At 40.4% G+C, this 25,730-nt stretch overlaps 1 protein-coding gene across 2 annotated transcripts in view; it reads right to left on the bottom strand.

Moving 5' to 3' along the window:
- The window catches only part of gpr34l (G protein-coupled receptor 34 like), a 224,102-nt gene that overhangs the window by 8,812 nt on the left and 189,560 nt on the right, over positions 1-25,730 (bottom strand). The window lies entirely within an intron of this gene.

Genomic DNA, 25,730 nt, shown 5'->3' with positions numbered 1-25,730 from the left:
TTCTGGACGGCTTTTGTAAATCGTTGGTTGGGTTTAGGGAAGTCAGTGGATAGGCAGGTCAATTGATGAAATTGGTTGGGTTTTAAGGATGGAGGAGGGTGGGTCAGTCGATTGGTTGGCCGGCCAGTCAGTCATTCACTCTTTCATTCAGTCAGTCAGACAGTTGGCCGGTCGACAGTGGCCCCTGGTGGCTTTTGAGATATGAAAAAGCGCATACAGCGGCCTTTAGTGGATTCGCTAAAACAAAAACTGCAAAACTACATTCCTCCTGGGACATATTTCACGGGCTCCAGAATCGTCCTCGGGACTATTTTTTTAGAATGAGCCTGGGTTGAATTAAACAGTGAGGGAGGATAAAACATTTCCATGCACACAAACACACACTCTTTGTTGGCAATGCCCATGCGGTCACTTATCCATCAATACAGGAAAGTGATGTAAAATGATAATTTTCATCATTTAAAAAAATATTTGCATAATGACCACCGCGAAAACTCCTGATCAGATACATATATATATATATATATATATATATATATATATATATATATATATATATATACCTTTGGGGGTAAGGGTTGTGGCCATTGGGGTTGGGGGATGTTAGGCTTGTTGTGGTTAGGGTTGCCCGGAGGCTTGGGGGTTAGGCTTCTGGGTTAGGGTTGCCCGGAGGCTTGAGGGTTAGGCATGTGGGGACTTAGGGTTGCCTGGAGGCTTGGGTTAGGGTTAGGGTTGGCCAGAGGCTTGGGGATTGGGCTTAGGGTTGCCTGGAGGCTTGGGGGGTTAGTGTTGCCCGGAGGCCTGGGGATTAGGCTTGTGGAGCTTAGGGTTGCCTGGAGGCTTGGGGGGTTAGTGTTGCCCGGAGGCCTGGGGATTGGGCTTGTGGAGCTTAGGGTTGCCTGGAGGCTTGGGGGGTTAGTGTTGCCCGGAGGCCTGGGGATTGGGCGTGTGGAGCTTAGGGTTGCCTGGAGGCTTGGGGGGTTAGGGATTAGATAAAATATTATATATAATATATATGTACAGAATTATAGGCCCCCTTTGTATTTTTATTTGTTTTTTTTTATTTTTCCCAAATGATGTTTAACAGAGCAAGGACATTTTCACAGTATGTCTGATAATTTTTTTTTCTTCTGGAGTAAGAATTTTAGTACAGCACCACCCTGTACCCTGGCGGCTCTATTGACGCATTCCTTCCAATAAGCAACAACAGTGTGGGCAACATCTAATGTAAACATCTATGTAGTGACGCTATTAGCTTAACTACATTTGTCAGTAGTGGAGGTAGCGTCGCTACTTTCTAAATCAAATAGCTTTTCAGAAACAAAGCTATTTTTTGTCATGTAGCGCAGCAGTGTCCCCACAAGCTACATTTAATGTAACAATTGCGGATCAATAAGTAATGGCACAGGCATTCACAGAGCTGTGAGGCCGGTGTCTAGCCAATGAAAGTAAATCAATATGATGGCAAGAATGACAATAATTTTTTCTTCTTCCTAATTTACGGTGGTCGTCAACAAACTTTTTGGTGCGTTACTGCCACCTCTCGATCTGGTTGCTGAAGTCGCCAAACAATTACAGTTGTAGTGGCACCTTATTGGGCACTGAATTACATTTAAATAGTCCCCAACAGTCCTAACACATGCGGTATATAAGTGAATTGAAAAAATGGCCGTAGTGTATGAGTTTGTGTGAATGTGAGCATGCATGGTTGATTCCCAGCGCTGGGTTGCAGCTGGAAGGGCATCCGCTGTGTAAAACATATGTTGGAATAGTTGGTGGTTCATTCCGTTGTGGCAACCTCTGATAAATAAGACACTAAGGCGGAGGAAAATTAATTAATGCAGGACAGTGATGCATTTTTCTATTCCCAAGTTCTCATTTCTGACGATAACAAAGCATATAGAAATGAAAGCCAGCATTGAGATTTTATTCAATGGCCCCACTTTTGCTGTTGTTGTTGCATTTATTTCAAATATTGTGAAAATTCTGTTAACACCTTGCAAATGTTTTGCTGAAGGAGTGTGTCAGATATGGAGATCGCTAGGACCGTGATACACTGATGGCTGGTCTTTGTTGAGTGTTTGTCCAGCTAGTTTTTGAAGATTTTCACACATCGGCTCTAGTTTGGCTCACGTTGGTGGGCAGATTGTCTGATTCAGCATGTAGAATCGCCATCAGTCTGTCAGTGAGAGAGATCGCTCTAGGGTACATTTCCCAAAAGCACTGTTAGCCACCTTTGGATGAAAGTTCTGTCATTACCAGCACATTTTCAGGAATTCAGGACTTCTGTGGTTGGAACTAGAGCTCTCAGAGTGTTCTTTGAAGGATAGTTTGTCTTAAAGGGGATCTGTCATTCATTCATTCATTTTCTTGTCACCTTAGTCCCTTTATTAATCCAGGGTTTCCACAGAGGAATGAACCACCAACTTATCCAGCAAGTTTTTACACAGCAGATGCCCTCCCAGCTGCAACCCATCTCTAAGAAACATCCACACACACATTCACACACGCACTCATACACTACGGACAATTTAGCCTACCCAATTCACCTCTACCGCATGTCATTGGGGGAAACCGGAGCACCCTCAGAAAACCCACGCGAAGGCAGGGAGAACATGCAAACTCCACACAGAAACGCCAGCTGAGCCGAGGTTCGAACCAGCGACCTAGCAACCTTATTGCTGTGAGGCAACAGCACTACCTACTGCACCACTGCCTCGCCCATAGGGGATCTGTATGAGTGTTAATAAGACATGGTCGTGGAAGCGAATTTGTCATTCGAATTATATTCAGAGCTACTAGGTTATAATAGGCTAACAGTCAGTTAAACTAAATAGTATAAGATAACCAACCCAGGCTCATTCTGGAAACGTTGCCCCGCGGAAGTTTCTGGAAACCGCAAAATACGTCCCGGGAGGTACGTATTAGTGCAGTTTTTGTTTTCGCAAACACACGCGCGCCGTTCGCACCCACGCTGTTCTTGCGTAAAAAGCCACCGGAGGCCGCTGTCGAGCGACCGACTGACCGACTGACTGAATGAATGACTGAACGATTGACTGGGCCACCCTCGGCCACCCTCCCTCTCCTCCTTCCCTAAACCCAAGCGACAATTTATAAAAAGCCGTGCAAAAAAAGAAAAGCCCTTGTCCGATTTTGACCGCGTTTTCGGATTCCACCACATTCTCGCCCCGTTATGAACTCGTTCGCTTTAATTTTTGGATTTTGTTTTTTGTCTGATTTATGGAACCATTCTTCCCTGGACTTGAACCCGGTCGTAGAACGCGGCCGGCTCCTCCTACTCCGGGCCTCTGCTCCGTCGACGTAACACGACGAGCTAACAGGACAAACTGGTTGCGGCGGGAAAGCCCTCCACATGGAGGAGGTGAGCCATCAACCCTGCCGGCAAACGCAAAGAGGAGCGGCGTCACACTGCACCATAGCGTTCCCTTGAAAAAACGAAATGCAGCCATACATACCTCTGGCCACGTAAATCGAGGTCTCCAGCAACGTCCGCGGGGCTACGTTTTCAGAATGAGTTTGGGTTTAAGATAGCACACACAGCTGCCTCAATAAATAGGCTAAAAAATACACAGTTGATCACTTAGGCTTAGTAAAATCTTATTAAAAAACAGTACTGACAGAAAAAAAGCACAAGAAAGAATGCAGCTTTCACACCGCTTAGCGTACGTGCTCTGGCTGCTACAGTATATCAGTTCACTATGCTCACTATGTTACATAACTGCCCCCTGCTGGCCATGTATTTCTTATGTTAGACCATATTCTGCTTTACTGCAGTTTACTGCGGAGACGTGCGACATTACTTTAAATCACTTCCGCATTCTCAGAAGCTCTGTATGTGACATTTCAGGCCAAAATAACACTCAAGTAATTTTTTTTATCTCTCTGAAACTGACCCTTTCAGGCTTTGATCCAAATTGTGCTGTTTTGGTGACTGTTGTCTTAAATTTATATGAGATAACATACTTATAGACAACTTTTCCACTGTTACCAGTTTGTCCAATGGCTCGTCACGTACATTGACAGACTTGAGATGTAGAGACTGACTGCGATGATGGCGTTGCAGTCCGGTGAAGAACAGTTCCAGATCGCAGGTAAGACAAAAACAGAAGCCAAAACTAAAATAAACAAGTAAATAACAGTGTGAGAATGTGGTGATATATAAAAATATAAATATTTACATTTACTGCAAACAAGTGGGTAGGTATTAAGAATGGAAATCACCATCAAACTACAGTCAGAAAACAGTATGATGTCTGTCTGCTTTCATAATAAGTTTGTCCTCCATTGAAGAGGCCCAGACACATATTTGTAGTTGAGTAGCAAAGGTTTGGGTTAATCAACTGAGATTTCTGTGTTTATCTGACACTAATTCAACCCCGCTTTTCCTGAATCTGCCACATCGTCAGACAAGAGCACATGGCAAAAAAAAGCCATCAGGCAATGCCATGTGTTCTCAAACAAAGACACGACATGGAGAATCAGCACTGAGATCCTGACACCCAACCAAAACCAAACAAGACAGACGTGCTGGAATCCAGAGTTCAAGATCCACACGCAAAACAAACTAGAGACAACACTCAATGCACTCATGTGAACCACAGAACACCGGCATCCTTTAAATGTTAAGCACAACAGATGATTCGGACACTCTTGTACTTCTACTACTTCACCGAATACAAACCCCATGTAGTTTCTTCCGGGCGGGTTCCCCCACAGTCCAAAGACATGCGGTGCAGGTGAAGTGGGTAGGCTAAATTGTCCATAGTGTATGAGCTTGATTGAGGGTATGGATGTTTCCCAGAGATGGGTTGCAGCTGGAAGAGCATCCACTACGTAAAACATATGCTAGATAAGTTGGCGGTTCATTCCGCTGTGGCGACCCCAGATTAATAAAGGGACTAAGCCGAAAATAAAATGAATGGATAAACCCCATGTATTCCAATATGCTGATTTAGTAAATACATACCATACTATGGTAAAGTTAGGACTCCCAATTATATTGAATGGTTTACAGCACATATTAGGACATTCATTCATTTTCCTTCAGATTAGTCTCTTTATTTATCTGAGGTCACCACAGTGGAATGAACCACCAACCTATCCAGCATATGTTTCACACAGCAGATGCCGTGCACTGGGAAACAGCCATACACTCTTGCATAACGATTGATGACCAACTAAACTTCTCTGACCACATTTCTAGAACTGCTCGATCGTGCAGATTTGCACTCTATAACATCAGAAAGATCCGACCCTTCTTATCTGAACATGCAGCTCAACTCCTTGTTCAAGCTCTTGTTCTCTCCAAACTGGATTACTGCAACTCTCTACTAGTTGGGCTTCCAGCTAACTCTATCAAACCTCTTCAGCTGCTCCAGAATGCAGCAGCACGAGTTGTCTTCAATGAACCTAAACGAGCACATGTCACTCCGCTGCTAGTCCGTTTGCACTGGCTGCCAGTTGCTGCTCGCATCAAATTCAAAGCTCTGATGTTTGCCTACAAAGTGACTTCTGGCCTAGCACCTTCTTATCTGCACTCACTTCTGCAGATCTATGTGCCCTCCAGAAACTTGCGTTCTGTGAATGAACGTCGCCTCGTGGTTCCATCTCAAAGAGGGAAAAAATCACTTTCGCGAACGCTCACGCTCAATCTGCCCAGTTGGTGGAATGAACTCCCTAACTGCATCAGAACAGCAGAGTCACTCGCTATTTTCAAGAAACGACTAAAAACTCAACTATTTAGTCTCCACTTCACTTCCTAATCTGCAATTGCCTCTTTGAATATCACACTAACTGTACAAAAAAAAAAAAAAAAAAACTACTAATACTTCCCTTCTTAGACTTTACAGACCTGAAACTTGCCTTTAGTACTTATTCATTGTTGCTCTTAGTTGTGTAAATTGCTTCCTTGTCCTCATTTGTAAGTCGCTTTGGATAAAAGCGTCTGCTAAATGACTAAATGTAAATGTAAATGTAAATTCACACTCATACACTACGGCCGATTTAGCTTGTTCAGGATGTCTTTGGACTATGGGGAGAAACCAGAGCACACTGAGGAAACCCACATGAACACTGGGAACTCCACACAGATATGCCAAATGATCTAGCTGGAACTTAAACCAGCAGCCTTGATAACCACTGAGCTACAGCATTACCATATTAGGACATAAAAAAAGTAAAAAAAAAAAAAAAAGAAAACATCATAAGGTGCCCTTTAAGGATGGTAAAACCAGACAGTGTACCAAGCGCATGGTCTAAAAGGGTTGTCCTTAAGCTCTTATTTAGATATTGGGTGTGTTTTGGACATAACATGCAATAAACCAATCAGAGTGCCAACTCTCATTTCCTTTAAGAGCGACTTGGCGTTGAAACAAGGCAGAATGGATCCATGCTTTCATGTTGTTGATGACCAAATCTGACCCGACCATCCAAATGCTGCAGCAGAAATGGAGACTCATCAGAGCAGCAACGTTTCTCCAATCTTCTATTGTCCAGTTTTGGTGAGCCTGTGTGAATTGTAGCCTCAGTTTCCTGTTCTTGGCTGACAGGAGCGGCACCCGGTGTGCTCTTCTGCTGCTGTAGCCCATCCGCCTCAAGGTTGGACGTGTTGTGTGTTCAGAGATGCTCTTCTGCAGAGCTCGGTTGATTATTTGAGTTACTGTTGCCTTTCTATCAGCTGGAACCAGTCTGGCCATTCTCCTCTGACCACTGGCATCAACAAGGCGTTTGCGCCCACAGAACTGCCGCTCACTGGATATTTCCTCTTTGTCGGAGCATTCTTTATAAACCCTAGAGATGGTTGTGCGTGGAAATCCTAGTAGATCAGCAGTTTCTGAAATACTCAGAGCAGCCCGTCTGGCACCAACAACCATGCCACGTTCAAAGTCACTTAAATCCCCTTTCTTCCCCATTCTGATGCTCAGTTTGAACTGCAGCAGATCGTCTTGGCCATGTCTACATGTCTATATTTTAAATTATCATGGCAAAGATAAAAAAAAAATAACAATTTATAAGAAATTAGTAATGGAAATAAAATGTTTATAAATGTGAATATATACTTGGGGGCTAATAATTCAGGGGGGCTAATAATTCTGACTTCAGCTGTACATCTTACTTGGGTAAAAGCAAACACTGTGACGTACAGTACACAAGCACACACAGGCCCATTTATCAACAGTGCAAAAGCAGTCACGCGTCCATGCACACAGTCGAAACAATCATCACCCGGGCCCTATGTTAGCTGTTAAGTAGCAAGGCTTTTATCGCTCCTCGTGAGATGCTAAACGTCTCTCCGACTGGTGTCCTTATTCCCGCTCGGTGTCCGGCTTCTGCTGACGGTGGGAGGCAGGTGTGTATCGCTGTGCTGGTAATGGCTTCACCTGCTAAAACTGTCGCATCGCCAGCAAACACCATGCTGCACTGCTCCACACGTGACCTACAGCTCAATTGAATTCAGCACATATGCTACACTCACATTAGTTACACTGGGCCAGTTTGGAGGCTGCATGGGACGACAGACGCCACATTACTGTTATAAGCTAAACGGGCTGTAATCATTCCAGCGCTGCGTTTCTCAAAAGCATCATGTAGATCATATTAAAATGATCGCATAACTGATATTGATGTTAGGATTGGTTTCCCAAAAGCATCTTGAAAATTGTTGTGTGGAGTCATCGATAAAGCCGTGAACAGACAGAGTTATGACAATCAGCAGGTTACTCCTTTATACTTGAGTTAAAGTGGAGTGCCATTATAAGTATTACAGGTTTTTATTGTACTTAATAGTAAACCTAAATATTATTTTTTTAAATTTATTTATAAAGGTTCCATGTTGGTGTGGGTTTCCTCCGGGTGCTCTGGTTTCCCCCACAGTCCAATCACATGCGCTATAGGGGAATTGATTAACTATATTGGCCGTAGTGTATGTGTAAATGTGCGAGTGTATGGGTGTGTACTAGTACTGGGTTGCAGCTGGAAAGGCATCCGCTGCGATAAACATTTGCTGGAATAGTGGGTGGTTCATTCCACTGTGGTGACCCCTGATGAATCAAGGGACTAGCAGTGGCGCAGCAGGTAGTGCTGTCGCCTCACAGCAAGAAGGTCGCTGGGTCGCTGGTTCGAGCTGGTTATGCGGCACTACACTGCAAAAAATGCTTTTCTTACTTAGATTTTTTGTCTTGTTTCGAGTCCAAATGTCTAAAAAATCTCAAATCAAGAAGAATTTTCTAGAGAAGCAACACATATTGTCTTGTTTTGAGAAATAATATGCCAATATTAAGTGAGTTTTTTCTTAAAACAAGCTAAATAATCTGCCAATGGGGTAAGCAAAATAATCTTACGTCAAAAGAAAAAACAAGATTATTTTGCTGACCCCATTGGCAGATTATTTTGCTTGTTTTAAGAAAAAACTCACTTAATTTTGGCATATTATTTCTCAAAACAAGACAATATGTTTTGCTTGTCTAGAAAATTCTCCTTTATTAAAGAATATTTAGATATTTGGACTTGAAACAAGACAAAAAATCTAAATAAGAAAAACATTTTTTGCAGTGTATATTATAACAATAAGAAATCTAATTTTTAAAAATGAAATCTTTGTTTTTAAATGAACCTTTAATGATTTGTAGAAACAAATGCATCAGGTGTGTTTCTTGATGCCAGCAGTTGGCGCGCTCCTCCTGTTGGCCACCTGCACTGAACACGGCACAGAGATACAAAGGTGTTCACTGATGCCGGATAAACAGAAATAGCATTAACATTAGGATCTGAGGGCGAGTTACGTTTAAAGCACTGTGTTTTAATCCACCACTTATTATTTTACACAGCGAGTTGGCAGCAGACCATGACATTTAGCTTCAGTCCAATAAAAGCAGTAGCAGTTGTGTTGGAATTTTTGTTTGTGTGTACAGGCTTATGTGGTTTACAGGGACACAAAGGCGTATAATGACATGGGTATGTCCTAGTTAGTCTTATTAAGCAGGTTTAGAGGGACACATCATACTTAAAGATGGCATTTAAAATGAACATTTATCTGAGGGTGGGATACAGCTGAGGATGCTTACATCAATATAGCATGAACTTTTATGAAAACTGTGCTTCTATAACTAATATTTTTACATTACAGTTAGGGTTGGGATAGGAATGGATGTTAATATTATACAATTAATGGGTAATTTAATAAATCATATAAATAATTCTCGTTAACGTTTGGCCACAGCTGTATCCTTTTTAGCAACAATAGGGTAGGGTGGGGTAAGGCCATATAATAAAGTATAAAATACTTTACACCTATAGAGTGTCCCTTTAAATCATGTATACCAATGTGTGTGCATGTGTGAGTATGACTTTGACAAATATTTAATAAATTATATAAATAATTCTTGTTAACTTTTGGCCACTGCTGTATCCCTTCTAGCAACAATAGTGTAGGTGTGAGGTTTCTTTATGAAAAAACATTACGCCTATGAAGTGTCGCTTTAAACCATGTATACAAGTGTGTGTTCATGTGTGTGTGATTTTGAAAAATATTTAATACCTAATATAAATATTTCTTATTAACTTCTGGCCACAGCTGTATCCCTTCTAGAACAATTCGGGTAGGGATGGGGTACGGCCGTATAATAAGTTTTTTTTTTTTTTTTTTAACTGTATAAAATAAAATACGCCTATGGAGTGTCCCTTTAAACCATGTATTCCCATGTGTGTCAATGTGTGAGTGTGATTTCGACACATATTTAATAAATAATATAAATAATTCTCATCAAACTTTAGGTCACAGCTGTATCCCTTCTAGCAACAATAGGGTAGGGGTGGGGTAGGACCATATAATAGCAGTGCCTGAGGAGTGTCCCTTTAAACCATGTGTACAAGTGTGTGATTTAAAAAATATATATAAAAATTAATAAATAATATAAATAATTATTGAAAACTTTTGGCCACAGCTGTATCCTTTCTAGAAACAACCAGTACTGTATAAAATACAATACGCCTATGGAGTGTCCCTTTAAACCATGTATACCAGTGTGTGTCAATGTGTGAGTGTGATTTTGACATATAATTAATAAATAATGTAAATAATTCTACTAATTCCAAACTAAAGTAGGCCCTGAGAAGTGTCCCTTTAAACCATGTGTACAAGTTTGTGTGTGCATGTGTGTGTGATTTTGACAAATATTTAATAAATAATATAAATAATTCTCATTAAACTTTCAGTCACAGCTGTATCCCTTCTTGCAACAATCGTGTAAGGGTGGGGTAGGACCATATAATAATAGGGCCTGAGGAGTGTCCCTTCAAACCATGTATACAAGTGTGTTATTTTTTTTTACAAATATTTAATAAATAATATATTTAATTCTTAAAAATATTTGGCCACAGCTGTATCCCTTCTACAAACAACCAGTACTGTATATAAAATACAATACGCCTATGGAGTGTCCCTTTAAACCACCTATACCAGTGTGTGTCAATGTTGTGTTCCTTTAAACCAGGTATACCAGTGTGTGTCAAAGTGTGAGTGTGATTTCGACACATATTTAATAAATGATATAAATAATTCTCATTAAACTTTTGGTCACAGCTGTATCTCTTCAAGCAACAATAGGGTAAGGGTGGGGTAGGACCATGTAATAGTAGGGCCTGAGGAGTGTCCCTTTAAACCATGTATACAAGTGTGTGATTTATTTATTTTTTTTTACAAATATTTAATAAATAATATAAATAATTCAAAAAATCTGAATCAAAAACTTTTGGCCACAGCTGTATCCCTTCTAGAAACAAACAGTTCTGTATAACATACAATGCGCCTATGGAGTGCCCCTTTAAACCATGTATACCAGTGTGTGTCAATGTGTGAGTGTGATTTCGACATATAATTAATAAATAATATAAATAATTCTCGTTAACTTCTGGCCACAGCTGTATCCCTTCTAGCAACAATAGTGTAGGGGTGGGGTAGGTCCATATAATAACTCACTTTACCGTATACATTACACCTGTAAGGAGTGTCCCATTAAAACCATGTGATATGAGGACACAAAATCCTAACGTTAACTGACCCTGCATGAAAAGACAAACTCTCGTTTGTTTGGTCTTGTTATGGTGAAACTAATGTTAGGGTGAAAATTGACTTTCAAAGCAACACCACAAACACAGCGATGGCTGCTCTCTATTAAGCTATTCTCAGCAGAGCGGCCACTCCAGCAAAAACCAGTGATTAGGCTTTGATTAGAGTGATTACAGCCCAATTTGATCAGTTAGCACATCGCAATTGTGTTGAACGTATTTCAGCTTTCCCTGTACCGCACACCCAGCTGCTCAGAGAAGCAGGCCACTCTGGGTTTGGGAAGCCTGCTACAGAACGTACAAGCTTTAGCGAAATAGCAAAACCATTAAGAGAACTCTCTTCTCTGCCTCAACCCTTATCTTCTCCAGCTAAACTCTCCGGTTTACTATTTTGTTCTACGTTTGAGGGGAAAAAATGATGTGTGATGGTAAAGTGTTTTCCAACACTCCAACATCATTATGCTGTAGTAGGTAGGTCGGGTTGTAAAGGTCATGGGTTCCCAAACTTTTCAGCCCGCGACCCCCAAAATAACAATGCCAGTGACTCGCGACCCCCAATATCCTTTGAACTGCTTATAGATACAGAAACGTTGCATGCAACAAAGCGCACACACACCAACAGACCCAAGTCTATTCTTCGTTTTTTTTATTTTTTTTTTTATGTATGTCAGTACTGTAAATGTGGCATTATAAAATCAATCTGCTGCATCTGACACCATTGATGTGTCTTTATTCATTCATTTTCTTGTCAGTTTAGTCCCTTTATTAATCCGGGGTCGCCACAGCAGAATGAACCGCAACATCCACACACACATTCACACTCATGCACTACAGACAATTTAGCCTACCTAATTCACCTGTACCGCATGTCTTTGGGAGAAACCGGAGCACCCGGAGGAAACCCACACAAAGGCAGGGAGAACATGCAAACTCCACACAGAAACACCAACTGAGCCAAGGTTCGAACCAGTGACCCAGCGACCTTCTTGCTGTAAGGTGACAGCACTACCTACTGCGCCACTGCCTCGATACTGTGTGTTTAATATAATGTAATTACCCCAGGGGTTGCAATCCAATAGAACTAGTAACTTCAAGCTACTATAGTAATTATAAACAACTTTTTTTTCTTTTCAGTAGGTTATGGATAAAATATGGTAACTCTTATGGTTTAATAATAAATAAATAGATTTACGGAAATTGCCAGGCAACTACCCCCCCCCCCAATTCTTCTTTGAGAACCACTGGTATAGGCGTCGAGCAGTTCGCATTGTACCTAAACAACAATGGCGGTTGAGATGGAAAAATGGTCTGCACAAACTCATTGAAAAGATTAGGCATTGCAAGGTAGACTTCCCTGGTGAGTGACCAATGCAATCTCACAGTAATTAGTAACTTTTTGATTTAGTGGCTAATTCGTATGAATTCGTACGATCGAATTCGTACAATTTAGTACGACTTGCCCATCACCCAATGACGGTTGGGGTTTGGTCTCCTTTTTAAGTCTCCTTTTTAAAATCGTACATATTCGTACTAAACTCATACGAATTCGTACAAATTAGCCACTTAACTGACAAAACGTAAAATAATTACATTTATATATATTTATATATGTATATATATATATATATATATATATATATATATATATATATATATATATATAATGTATATATATATATATATATATATATATATATATATATATATATATATATATATATAAATATGTATATATATATATATATATATATATATATATATATATATATATATATATATATATATATATATATACAGTTAAAGTCAATAAATAAAGTGTTTATTTTTTCCCCAATTTCTGTTTCACTTAGAGCAGATTTTTTTCAACATATTTCTAATCATAATAGTTTTAATAACTCATTTTTAGTAACTGATTTATTTTATCTTTGCCATGATAAGAGTGAACAATATTTGACTAGACATTTTTCAAGACACTTCTATACTAATTAATATTAATAATAATAATAATAATAATAATAATAATAATAATAAATAAGTAATATATAATTAACTAGGTTTATTGGGGTAACTAGGCAGGTTAGGGCAATTAGGCAAGTTATTGTATAATGATGGTTTGTTCTGTATATAGACTATCGAGAAAAAATAACTTAAAGAGGCTAATAATTTTGTCCTTAAAATGTTTTTTTAAAAATTATTAAATGTGTTTATTCTTGCTGAAATAAAACAAATAACACTTTCTCCAGATGAAAAAAATATTATGGGAAATACTGTGAAAATTCACTTGCTCTGTTCAACATAATTTGGGAAATATTTGAAAAATAAAAACAAATTCTAAAAGTGGGCTAATAATTCTAACTTCAACTGTATATGTAGTTCATGTGTGAAATTTACTTCACATTATTTTACATTCCTATTAAGCTAAACATTTTTGTCACCAGGGATTCCTCCTTTAATTAAAATTCACACATAAGATATACGAGTCACTATTTATGTCCTGCCAGTGAGACAGCGGTAACTTATATATCGTCTATAAGCCACTGTCCTTCCTCCTCATGGAAGCGGTCGTCTCTACGCCACATTCACACTTCTAGATAAATCCATTCAGTGACAAGAGGCCAGGACCCTTGGCGCCGGGCCCTTACCCTACACTACAGTAATGTGCTGCGGACATAAGCCAGTCAGTGGAGCGTGTTGGCACCTACTCACCGCCCGTCTGTCCCGATTCTGTGTGCGTTGACACAATCTCCAAGAGTGCTTCTCTTGCGAATAATAATAATAATAATCATGCACGGTGAGTGGTGAGCGGGTGCATGACCTCACCGCTGTCTGAGTGACAAGTAGCTGCAACAGATGTCCCGGGTCACTCAAGGCACCTCATAATGTGCATTTCTTCCAGAAGTCTTAGCATAGTCTAAGCTAGCTCTCTGCAGCTTTCACATGGTCACCCATTGAAGCTAAGCAGGGCAGTGCCTGGTCAGTACCTGAATGGGAGACCTCATGGGAAAGCTAGGTTGTTGCTGGAAGTGATGTTAGTGAGGCCAGCAGGGGGCGCCCAACCTGTGGTACGTGTGGGTCCTAATGCCCCAGTGTAGTGATGGGGACTCTATACTGCTCAGTGAGCATCGTCTTTCAGATGTGATGTTAATTGAAGGTCCCGACTCTCTGTGGTCGTTAAAAATTCCAGGATGTCCTTCGAAAAATAGTCAGCATTCTGGCCAAATTTGACTTAAAAATACAATTTATTGAGCAATTGGTAAAGCTACTGTTTTTACAGTGCTGGGATGATTGGGTTTAGGGTTCGGGGGTAGACGTTAATGAAATATAAATGAGAAATTTTAAAATAATGTAAATATTTCTCGTTAACTTCTGGCCGCAAATATATCGATATAGCAACAACCCTAACCATCCCCCATATCATAATTGGCTTCATCACACTGTCTTCTCCACAAATTAGCTGGTGTGTGGTCTGACGCAATATGGCTGCTGTTGTGTTATCCAGGTGGATGCTGCACACTAGTGGTGGATGAGTGGACTCCCCCCATAAATTCATAAATTCAAACGGTTTCTTAAATATAACACGCAATAAGTTTCCTCCTTTGTGGTGGGCTGCAGGCTTCACTCTCATGTGACAAGATTATTTAGCAATTTATTTAGTTTTACAGTTAGAGCAAATTTTCTTTACTATAGTAGCCATAGTAGAAGCATCAAATAACCGTCATATTAGCTGACAAAACATGTTCATGACTGCAAAATATAGCTTTTTTTTTAAAGTCGCATATTGTGCATGTCTATTACACACAAATTGTACTAAAGCGTTCTAAAAAGTTAATATCATAAATGTTTTCTTTGAACCACCAGGTGGCAGTCTTTATACTTTTGTTTTGGAGTGTAGATTGCATAAGTCTTATCAATAACTTTATTATATATATATATATATATATATATATATATATATATATATATATATATATATATATATATATATATATATATATCCGTTCATTCATTCATTTTCTTGTCGGCTTAGTCCCTTTATTAATCCGGGGTCACCACAGCGGAATGAACCGCCAACTTATCCAGCACGTTTTTACGCAGCGGCCTTCCAGCCACAACCCTCTCTGGGATATATATACATACACTCGGGAAAATAGTAAATATATTTTTAACCTTATATATATACACATACATATATATATATATACATATATATATATATATATATATATATATATATATATATATATATATATATATATATATATATATATATATGGTTAAAACTATATTTACTATTTTCCCAAGTGTATGTATATATATACATTCTTACATATACATATATATAAATAAATATATATATATATATATATATATATATATATATATATATATATATATATATATATATACACATACACTATTTCCCGATATATATATATATGTATATATATATATATATATATATATATATATATATATATATATATATATATATATATATATATATATATATATATATATATATATATATATATATATATATATATAAATATATATACTATTTTCCCGAATGTATATAACTATTACTGTAAGCAAATATTAGCATTTGGTACATACTTTCAGTATTATCTTTGCTTGAACTGACCCGATCTAATCCTGTTTATATGAAATGAGCCTGCTCCCAAGCAGGTTTGAGCTACCAGACCTGTTGCTATGACAACAACTCTCAATATCCAAATCCAGCTGAGTAATCCACGTAAGAAGAACAGACCCCAGTTTACAGATTAGCACTAAAAGTGCATTTTATTCATCAAAATAACCTAAAGGCTGCATATTCACACACTGGTTCTGTAATGTTTTTAAATTCGCCATGATATGGAAGCTAAAATAGTTGTTTTTTTCCCAAATCATGACATACATCCAACTGAAATGGTCCTGAAATTAGAAAAAATGTAGGATGGTGTACAATTTTGTGTGCGTTGACACAATCTCCAAGAGTGCTTCTCTTGCGAATAATAATAACAATAATAATAATAATGCACGGTGAGTGGTGAGTGGGTGCATGACCTCACCGCCGTCTGAGTGACAAGTAGGCAATCTGCAACAGATGTCCTGGGTCACGCGCCATTGAAATACTGCCTGATCAATAATGGCAATGAGAGGTGACGGTTAAGGGGGGCTTGCCTATCAATAGGGCTACTCTGATGCTGAGGGCAGGGGAAAGACTCACATAAATCAATCTTGTCAGTCAGGTTGGGCCGTCTCTGCGAGTCTCCGCTAATCTGGAGATGAGATGAGGCAGGTGGGCTTGTCCTCCCCCACGCTGGACTGATGTGTTTGCGCAATGTGGGACGAGGCTTCCTGGAAGAGCCTTTTTGAAGGAGAAGTCAGGCCGAAATGCAGTACATTGAGTCTAGTGCTTTCTCTTGAAATGTTTGAGGCATTCCATATTTGCACAGTGTGTTTTTCTCCGACCGATAAACGTCCTGAGGTGAAAGGTGACTGTTTTTAATTTTACAGGGTTGCTTTTACAGCAGCGATGTTGTAATTTAATAAAAAATATAATCCGTTAAATAGACTTAGGCGAAGCAGTGGCGCAGTAGGTAGTGCTGTCGCCTCACAGCAAGAAGGTTGCTGGGTCACTGGTTCGAGCCTTTTTATTGTTCCTTTCATGTTCTCAGTTTACATGTTATAGTACACAGTTTAGCGTCATTATGTCAGCATTCGAAAATAGCGTCTTCCGATGTTTCAGGCAACAACAGTTTGTGTTTGTCATGGCAACATATGTGATTTTGGGCATTTCAAGAGTTCACATTTAGCTCATGATTTAAACAGCTTGTTTGGCATGCCGTCCTGGGAGAGAGCCCTGAGGGATCAAGGGATCCTTGGGCCCAGGGCTCCCTCCGTTTCATAGGGCGAGGGGAGACTGAGGTCAGGTCGATCTCAAAACTCCCCCGCTGCTAAGACTATTTTAGTAGACATTTAGAAAAAGATGAGGCTTATTTTGTTCATCATATAGAGCATATGTGGACGTTGGGAGTAAACCGGGAAACGTGTGGGAAACCCACATAGACATAGACAAGTCATTGGGCTCTATTTTGACGGTCTATGCGCAGAGCGCAAAACGCAGGGTGCAAACGCTTTCAGGGCGTGTCAGGATGCGTTTTTGCTAATTTAAGGACGGGAAATTTGCTTTGCGCCGCGGCGCATGGTCTAAAAGGGTTGAGTTTATTTTCTTAATGAGTTATAGGTGTGTTTTGAGAATAAACCAATCAGAGTCTCATCTCCCATTCCCTTTAAGAGTCAGCTGCGTCACGCCAAGAGCGCATTCGCTATTTACAGGACGCAAAGTAAGAGTAAGTGGAAAAAATGAGCATTTCACAAGTAAACAGTTAACAGTTTATTAACAGAAAACTGTTAAACAGAGCATCTACTGCGTGAGGATGAGAGATAATGGATCTACTTTCACATTCGCTCTAGGATAGGGAAACCTTTACGCACAGACATCCATTAGTCTATAAATAAATACTTTTGTTTGTTTAGCGCAAATATTCGTTTCAAAACTATTTCTAAATTCAGTTCTAATTTCCAGCAAACGAATAAATGAACAATAATAACAAAATGTGGTCAAAAACCTGAGTTACATCCTAAAACACATGCTGTGCCCCATATGGTCTAAAACCTGACAGGTGGGCAAATCTAAGCTTGTTTTTAATAAAACAAATATAAATATGGATTAAATAAATAATACTGCTAATAATAATAACATTATACAAAAGCAAATTGTTATGAATGAACTGAAAAAGCCTCCCGAGATGAAGAAGACATAAAAGCAGTGATTTTTTTATATTTATGTAGGCTAGAAAATAATGTTTTGTAATATTTTAATCCTTTATATTTATATCCTATATCTATTCTTATTATATCCTATATATATATCCTTAATATTTACATTTTTTCTTATGTAAAGATATTTGCCTATTGCTCTCTTGTGCATATTAAGCAGTGTGTAAGTGAGGTGCAACTCTGCGCCGGAGTTTAGACCGGGTTAGTTTTGGTCTAATGAAAAATCTATTATAGTTTCTTAAAATAGCAACGCGCCAGCAGTCCGCCTCAGAACACCTCCCTTTTTAGAGCAGAACGCCTATGGGCGCACAAATGAGCGCTAATGCATTTGCTATTTAAACAGCGTAGCGCAACGCCTCAAAGCCACTCTTGCGCCAAGCTGAAACTACCAAAAGACTATTGCGCCGCGTTTTGCGCCACACTGCGCCGGGTGTATGATAGGGCCCATTGTATAACAGTGGCTTGGTCTGTAGACAATCCAAAACGAACATAGCTTAAGGGTTGTAATAATATTGACCTTAAAATGACTTTAAAAAAAATTTAAACTGCTTTTATTTTAGCCAAAATAAAACAATTAAGACTTTCTCCAGAAGAACAAATATTTTGGGAAATACTGTGAAAAATTCCTTGCTCTGTTCAACATAATCTGGGAAGGATTCAGCTGTGTACTGCTAAAAAACAAAATATCGCAATGCCAGATGTTTCCAACATCACGCAGCTCAAAACACATGTTAAATACTGCACAAACCTCACCCCTTCCCATTTAGCGTTTACTTTCAGCTCTTGTTCTGCTTGAACCAAAGTGGTGATGTAAGGCATATGACAGAATCACTAGACCGATAGACATCGCTCGCTACCCGGCAAAGGCAAGAACTGTGCATGCTTCATTGCCTAGTTAGTTCCTCTCTGTAAGCGGGGATTCTGTACAGTTGTAACCTTCAGCTCTTTAAACATGATGGATGCTGGGAAGGGGCTTGTGTCTGCGGCATGAGAAAAGAGGAGATGATTTACCGAGATCCGATGCCCTCTACCTGAAGACAATGGGGTATATGCAGGGCTACTGTTTTTTTCCTACTGATAAACTTCTGGTGAAAAGTTTATGTGGCTATTTATAATATCATAAGGATATTTTTACTGCAGTGTTGTAATGTAGTAAAATACAATCAGTTACATAGAATTAAAGGAGGTGGGGGGGGGGGGGGGGGGGGTTCAGAGTGTATTGTTAAGGCTTGGTTGTGTTTATAAGCAGTGTTGGGGATAACACGTTATACAGTGCATCCTCATCAGACCAGGCAACGTTTCTCCAATCTTCTATTGTCCAGTTTTGGTGAGTCTGTGTGAATTGTAGCCTCAGTTTCCTGTTCTTAGCTGACAGGAGCGGCACCCGGTGTGCTCTTCTGCTGCTGTAGCCCATCCGCCTCAAGGCTGGACGTGTTGTGTGTTCAGAGATGCTCTTCTGCAGACCTCTGTTGTAACGAGTGCTTATTTGAGTCACTGCGGCTTTTTGTCATATTCCTATGCAAATCCAAATCTAAAGTAAGAGCTAAAATCTAGTTTGCTAATTTGTTAACGCATAAGTTATGAACTTTTCAGTGTCCGGTAGATGGCATCATAAACCAACCTCCTACAGCACTGAACACATGCAATTTGTGTTTGAAAACGTAACATTCTGTAGTGTATTTAAGGATGGTTTAAGGCCATTTGATGATTTCAGGCATGCAGTGTAAACATTTTGTGTCTTCATATACATTAATGCTTTCACACTGTACATGTTTACTGCATTTCAAAGCCTAAGAAAAAATAATAACCACAAAATAATGACAGCAAGTTGAAGGGAAATAGCATTACATTAAATCTACCTCATGTAGCACTAAATGTAAAACTGCACATATACAGTTGAATTCAGAATGATTAGCCCTCCTGTACTGTATTTCCCCCCCCCCAAATTCAGTTTAATAAAGAGAAGATTTTTTTCAGCTCATTTCTAAACATAATAGTTTTAATAACTAATTTCTAATAACTGATTTCTTGCATATTTGCAATGATGACAGCAAATACTTCATACCTGTCAACATTGGGATGTGAAAATAAGGGATATGCCCACCATAATAAGCACCCCCCCCCCAAAAAAGGTCCCCAAGTCACCCAAGTATTATTATTATTAATAATAATAATAATAATATTTTTTATTATTTTATTATTATTATTATTATTATTATTATTATTAGTAGTAGTAGTAGTAGTAGTAGTATAGATAAAATGATAATGATAATAATAATAATAATAACAATAATAACAACAAATAATAATAATAATAATAATAATTCATAAAAATGATAATGATAATAATATAATTTTAAATATTAATAATATTAATAAAAGCAAAAAGGTATCCGCCATTGCAGCCAACATAATGTTATTTATGAGACTTTTCTTATTTTAAAGCAGCAGGCGGGATAATTTTAACGCTCCATTTCAGCCATGTCACTGGACCTTGTTCTTGGCAAAAATGTCGGCCAGTTCCCAGTGAGAAATGAAAGCACTTTAGCCAGCTGCTAACCAAGTGTCCTCAGAGAGAGACTTTCTGCTAGACTGAATTAGATGAGTGGCTGGAAAAAAAAAAAAAAAGTCGTGTTTCTGAGGTTGCCTCATATTTCTGCTGCAGTTCATTTGTTTAAGCTCGTATAAGACGTCCCCTGACATGGACAATTTAATGACCTTTGCACTTACTGTTCTATTGTTGTTCGCATTTTGGGCCGAAAACATGTTGAGACAGGAACGCAAAGGCGATTCTAAATCAGTTGTTAGGAGCAGGGAGCCGTTCAGAGCCCTCGGGCCACAGGCACATCAGGTCAAGCGAGGACTTGTGGCTAATTCTGCTTGTTCAGAAGACTTAAGCTGCATTTGAATATGCATACACATTATATAGAATAAATAAGTGTCCATTTCTGTGATGATCTGCCATGTCCTGAGGTTCTGAAGCATGTATCATCACTTCAGTTACTGCAAAGTGCTGCCAGAGTTCACACCATTGTTTATGTTGGGCATTGTTTGTGGTTATTTCAATACCGGTGCTAAATCGATACTTTTAAAACTGTACCGGTGCCAAAACGGTGCCTGAACCGACACTTTTGAGCCACAAAATTATGGTGGATGACTCTAGAAAAAGTAACTAAACTGGCTGCGGCCCTCCAGAAACTGAGTTTGACACCCCCTGCTTTAAGGCAAGTAATTTCACTCGATGGCCATCTTTGAAACCCCTCTGAGGCTCTGTTTAAATAAACATTAAATTCTCTATTAAATTTAAATTAGGGATCGGCAATAAAATGCCCCTGACCTCAAGAGATGCAATAGTAGCATGCACTGGAAGTTATAACCTTTAGAGTCTTTGTTAGTGTACACACCTCTTATTGCAAAATAAATCAATACAATATTTCTCATTCCAGATACTAACGCTGGCACTTGTGCTATAACCTGGAAGAGTGAGACTTTGGGGGTTATCCAACTGGAGGCTAGTTAGTAGAAGGTGTAAAACTAAACCTCATCCCTCGCTATCAATAGTGACCAACACTGGAGGCTGCACCAATTAGCAAGTTAAATGGGAGCGATTACATTGGTGCCATGACCCTGAGGGGAGTGATGTTTTAAAGCAGGACCAGGCAAGAACAACTGGAGGGATTACGCTTGTGCTGTGAGCTGGAATTGAATGAGGTTTCAAGCAGTGAGGTTAAAAGATCTATTTTTCTCAAGACTCATGGCTTCTGGCAGTACCCAGAATAGCAAAGTCTACTAAAAGAGGGCGAACCTTCCCATTTATGGCTCCTCTGCAAGAACCAGAAGCTGTGACCATTTTTTTTTCTTCATATTGTGATGCAATTCCTTAAAAAAAAAACCCTGAATATTAAATGAGAGAACCATGGCCATGGCTTGTTTGTTCTTCTATTACAAGCTGTAGTGAAGTAGGCATTTATTTTGGAAAGATTTCGAAAAGGGTTTTGGATCAGACTCCTCGTCCTCACCATTTCTGTTTGTTGTCAAAGCTGCCAGTTGGTGGAGCATGGTTAACAAACTTACCTTATAATACCCCAGACAGATCATTGACTCAAATGACGGTGGCCTTAGGGGCCGTTCACATATCATGTCTTTTCTGCGCACACGTTTGTTATTTCCAACCCTGGCCCGGGAGGTCCCGGGAGGTACGTATTCGAGCGGTTTTTGTTTTCGCGGATCTGCGAGAGGCCACTGTGCGCGCTTTTCTGTGTCTCGGGCGCCTCTCGGAAGCGCGCGCCATTCTTGTGCAAAAAGCCGCCGGATCGGCCGACCCCGCCACCCACCTCTTCCTCCTCCTCCTCCTTCCCTAAACCCAAGCGACGGTTTGCAAAAGCCGTCCAGAAAGAAAAAAAAAAGCAAAAGCCCTCGTCTTCGATTTCCACCGCGTTTTTGGATCCCGCCGCGTACTCGCCCTTATTTTTTGGATTCTGTTTTTCATCTTACCTGATTTCCGGAACTGCTGTTCCCCGGACTCGATCCCGGTCGTCGTCCCCGCGGCCGGCTCTTCCTCCTCCTTCTCTGAGGCCTCCGCTCCCCCGACGCAACGCTGTGAGCTAAGCAGACAAACAGGTTGCATCGGGAAAGCTCTCCACTCGGAGGCGAGCCTTCGGCCAGCGAGCGCGAAGAGGAGGAGCGGAGCGGCGCCACACCGCCCCGCAGCGTTCGCTCGAAAAAAACTAAACACGGCCTGACGTACCTCCAGCCACGCAAATCGCGGTTTCTAGAAACGTCCGCGGGGCTACGTTTCCAGAATGAGCTTGGGTTGGTTATTTCCAATGGAGGTCCGTGGTTGGCGTGTGTGTATTGGGAATGAAGTGCACGAGGCGCAACGCTCTTGCTCCTTCTAGGCACTCTCAGTTGAAAACATCTCAAATGCTGTGAGCACACCATGAGTCACATGACAAGAACTGATAATATGCTTCATGCTTTGTGTAAAATATACATATTTCGGTGGAATAATTACCCCAGATATTAACAAAACACCCAAACACTCCAGCACGTTTTAATTTTCTCCATAAGTGAATCAGATTTGTGTCAGAGTTGCAGCAAGTCATCCTTTGAGAAAGTGGCTGATGGTCACCTAGAAATTTACATAGATGCCCCCCCTCCTCCACCCCCTCTGGGCCGCTGTGATCAATCGTTGACTGCTCCGCTGTGATTAAAAGGTTGTGTACCACTGCTGTATAGTATTTGCATTATAACAATAATTCTGCATATCGGTCAATCCACTTATTGCTAAATATATCTATGCATTTATAGGCAAAAAAAAGAGCCTTCAGCTCTTAAACGTGTTTATTAAGCATTCATTGCTAGCTGAAATCGACTGGGGGAGGGATTTGTCACCATGTGTTTGCTTCTGTCTCAAAAGATTCAGGATTCAAGAGCGTGGGGCCTGACCCAACAGAACCAGCCCCCGGCCTCAGTGTTTCGCCCCTCCGCCGAGATATTGAACTGAATCTATATATGCCATTATACAGCAAGCAAGGCAGAACAAAAAGCCCCAGGGAGGTTCTCTAGCCCCAAATTAGCGGCCATTGAAGGCTGCATTACGGAAGAGTGCATAATCAGCCTTCAACAGTGCTTAGTGCAACGCTGACCAATAAAGAGAGCCAAACACACACACATACATACATGTGTATGCAAACTGGTTTTGCTTTCATGAGGCTCATTTTACATTGGGTAACCTACAATCATACAAAAATAAATACATACCAATAATGCTGTGACAATAAAGAAGAGTGTTGTTAGATGCTGAGTCTTGGACGTGAGAAATGTGAAGAGATATCTTGTCCTGTTTTAAAAATGATTCTTTTGAAATGTTTGGTGGTTCAGTCGCTGCTTCACGTCCCAGCCTGATCAGTTGGCATTTCTGTGTGGAGTTTGCATGCTCTCCCCGTGTAGGTGTGGGTTTCCTCCGGGTGCTCTCTATAAGCACTGCACATGCATGTCTACAGTATGTCCTTTGTTCACATATGTGTGACCTTCACTAGTTTCAGCAGTAATTTATGCAGCCATGCAAAAACCATGACCGTATTTCCATATGTGATCAAACAAACCCTTGTGAAAATGCAATTACAGTGTAGCCCATTTCCCGACTCTATAATTAAGTGGACCAAAACAAGTGTTTCAAATCTGTCCTAAGACCAAGGAAAGGTGTTCAGTAGATTTAGGACAACTTTAATTAAAGGTTTTGATGCACTTCAAATGTTGACTATATACTGTAAGACGTTTTAAAGTCTACATCTATTCATAATGGCATCCACATACAAGCATTTTGGGACACATGAGAGATTTGGGATAGAGCGTTAGCATGCTGTGAATGACTCTTTGAAGATCTCAGCCAGATTTGAGCACTTCAGCGAGTGAGGAGCAGCAGCTGTCCTCCAAATACAACAGTCCCAGGATGTGAAGTCCCTGCAGTCCCCCTGACAGTGACTTCTACAGCTGTTCAGGATGGGGAAACACTCTGTGACTGGCCTAATGCACGCATGCAGAATATTCCCCCAGTGGAACGAGCCGCCAGTGTCTACAGCCCACGGGCAGACCGCTTCAACAAGCATTGGAGACAGGTAAATATTTGCATTGGAAATGGCATCAGCATTGCTTTGTCCTCCGATGACCAGCGTCTATGAATAGCCACCGAGATTATTTTGTACTATTCGCTGTGTTGTTGGTACAGACAACCTAACAAGCAGAATTAATCACAAAATACAGCCAATAGCTACAGAGGAGGCAAAGAATTCTGGTCCAGATTTGGAATAAAGCTGGCATTCATTCGGCCCTGAATTGTAGCATGTGCACCAAACCAACACAATCTCACGGCAATTCGCTACTTTTTCATTTAGTGGCTAATTCGTACGATCTAATTCGTACATTTTAGTACGATTTGCTCAACCCAAGCTCCTTCTGGAAATGTAGCCCCGCGGGCGTTTCAGGAGACCGCGATTTACGTGGCCGGAGGTACGTAAAGGCCGCGTTTGGTTTTTTTCGAGCGAACGCTGCGGGGCGGTGTGGCGCCGCTCCGCCCCTCCTCTTCGCGCTCGCCTGCCGACGGGTCGCCTTTGGCTTTCCCAGCGTTGCGTCGGCGAAGCAGGTTCCGGAAATCAGGTGAGATGAAAAACGGAATCCGAAAAATGAGGGCGAGAACGCGGCGGGATCCGAAAACGCGGTCGAAATCGAAGACGAGGGCATTTGCTTTTTTTTTTTTTCCTTGATCCGCCGGCTTTTCGCGCGAGAACGGCCCGAAAAAGCACGCACAGCGGCCTCTCGCGGATCCGCGAAAACAAAAAAACGCTCGAATACGTACCTCCCGGGACGTAAATCGCAGTCCGCAGAAACGTCCGCGGGGCTACGTTTCCACAATGAGCCCGGGTTGGATTTGCTCATCCCCCAATGACGGTTGGGTTTAGGGGTGGGGTTAGGTGCCACGCCTCCTTTTTAAAATCGTACAATTTTATACGACTGAACTCATTCGAATTCGTACGAATTAGCCACTAAACTGGCAAAACGTAAAATACGTTTTCTCGTGAGATGAGGCTGGCCAAACATGGCCCAGGTTTGGCAGCAGTGGCACCATCTTTAAGGCGGCACAAAATTGGTCAAATGTAGTATTTGACCCAGGTGTTAAAAATTGATCTGTGGGCCACGTAAGTTTGGCCTATCTTCCCCTAAATTTAAAATATATTTAAATTAATTTGGAGTAAAGAAAAAAATTCAACCAATCAGGTCGATTCAAGCCTATAGCATGCCTA

The sequence above is a fragment of the Danio rerio genome, chromosome 21 (assembly GCF_052040795.2).
Source record: "Danio rerio strain M-AB ecotype USA chromosome 21, GRCz13ab, whole genome shotgun sequence".
NCBI classification, from domain to species: Eukaryota; Metazoa; Chordata; class Actinopteri; order Cypriniformes; family Danionidae; genus Danio; species Danio rerio.
This window is presented reverse-complemented; position numbering and strand designations above follow the sequence as displayed.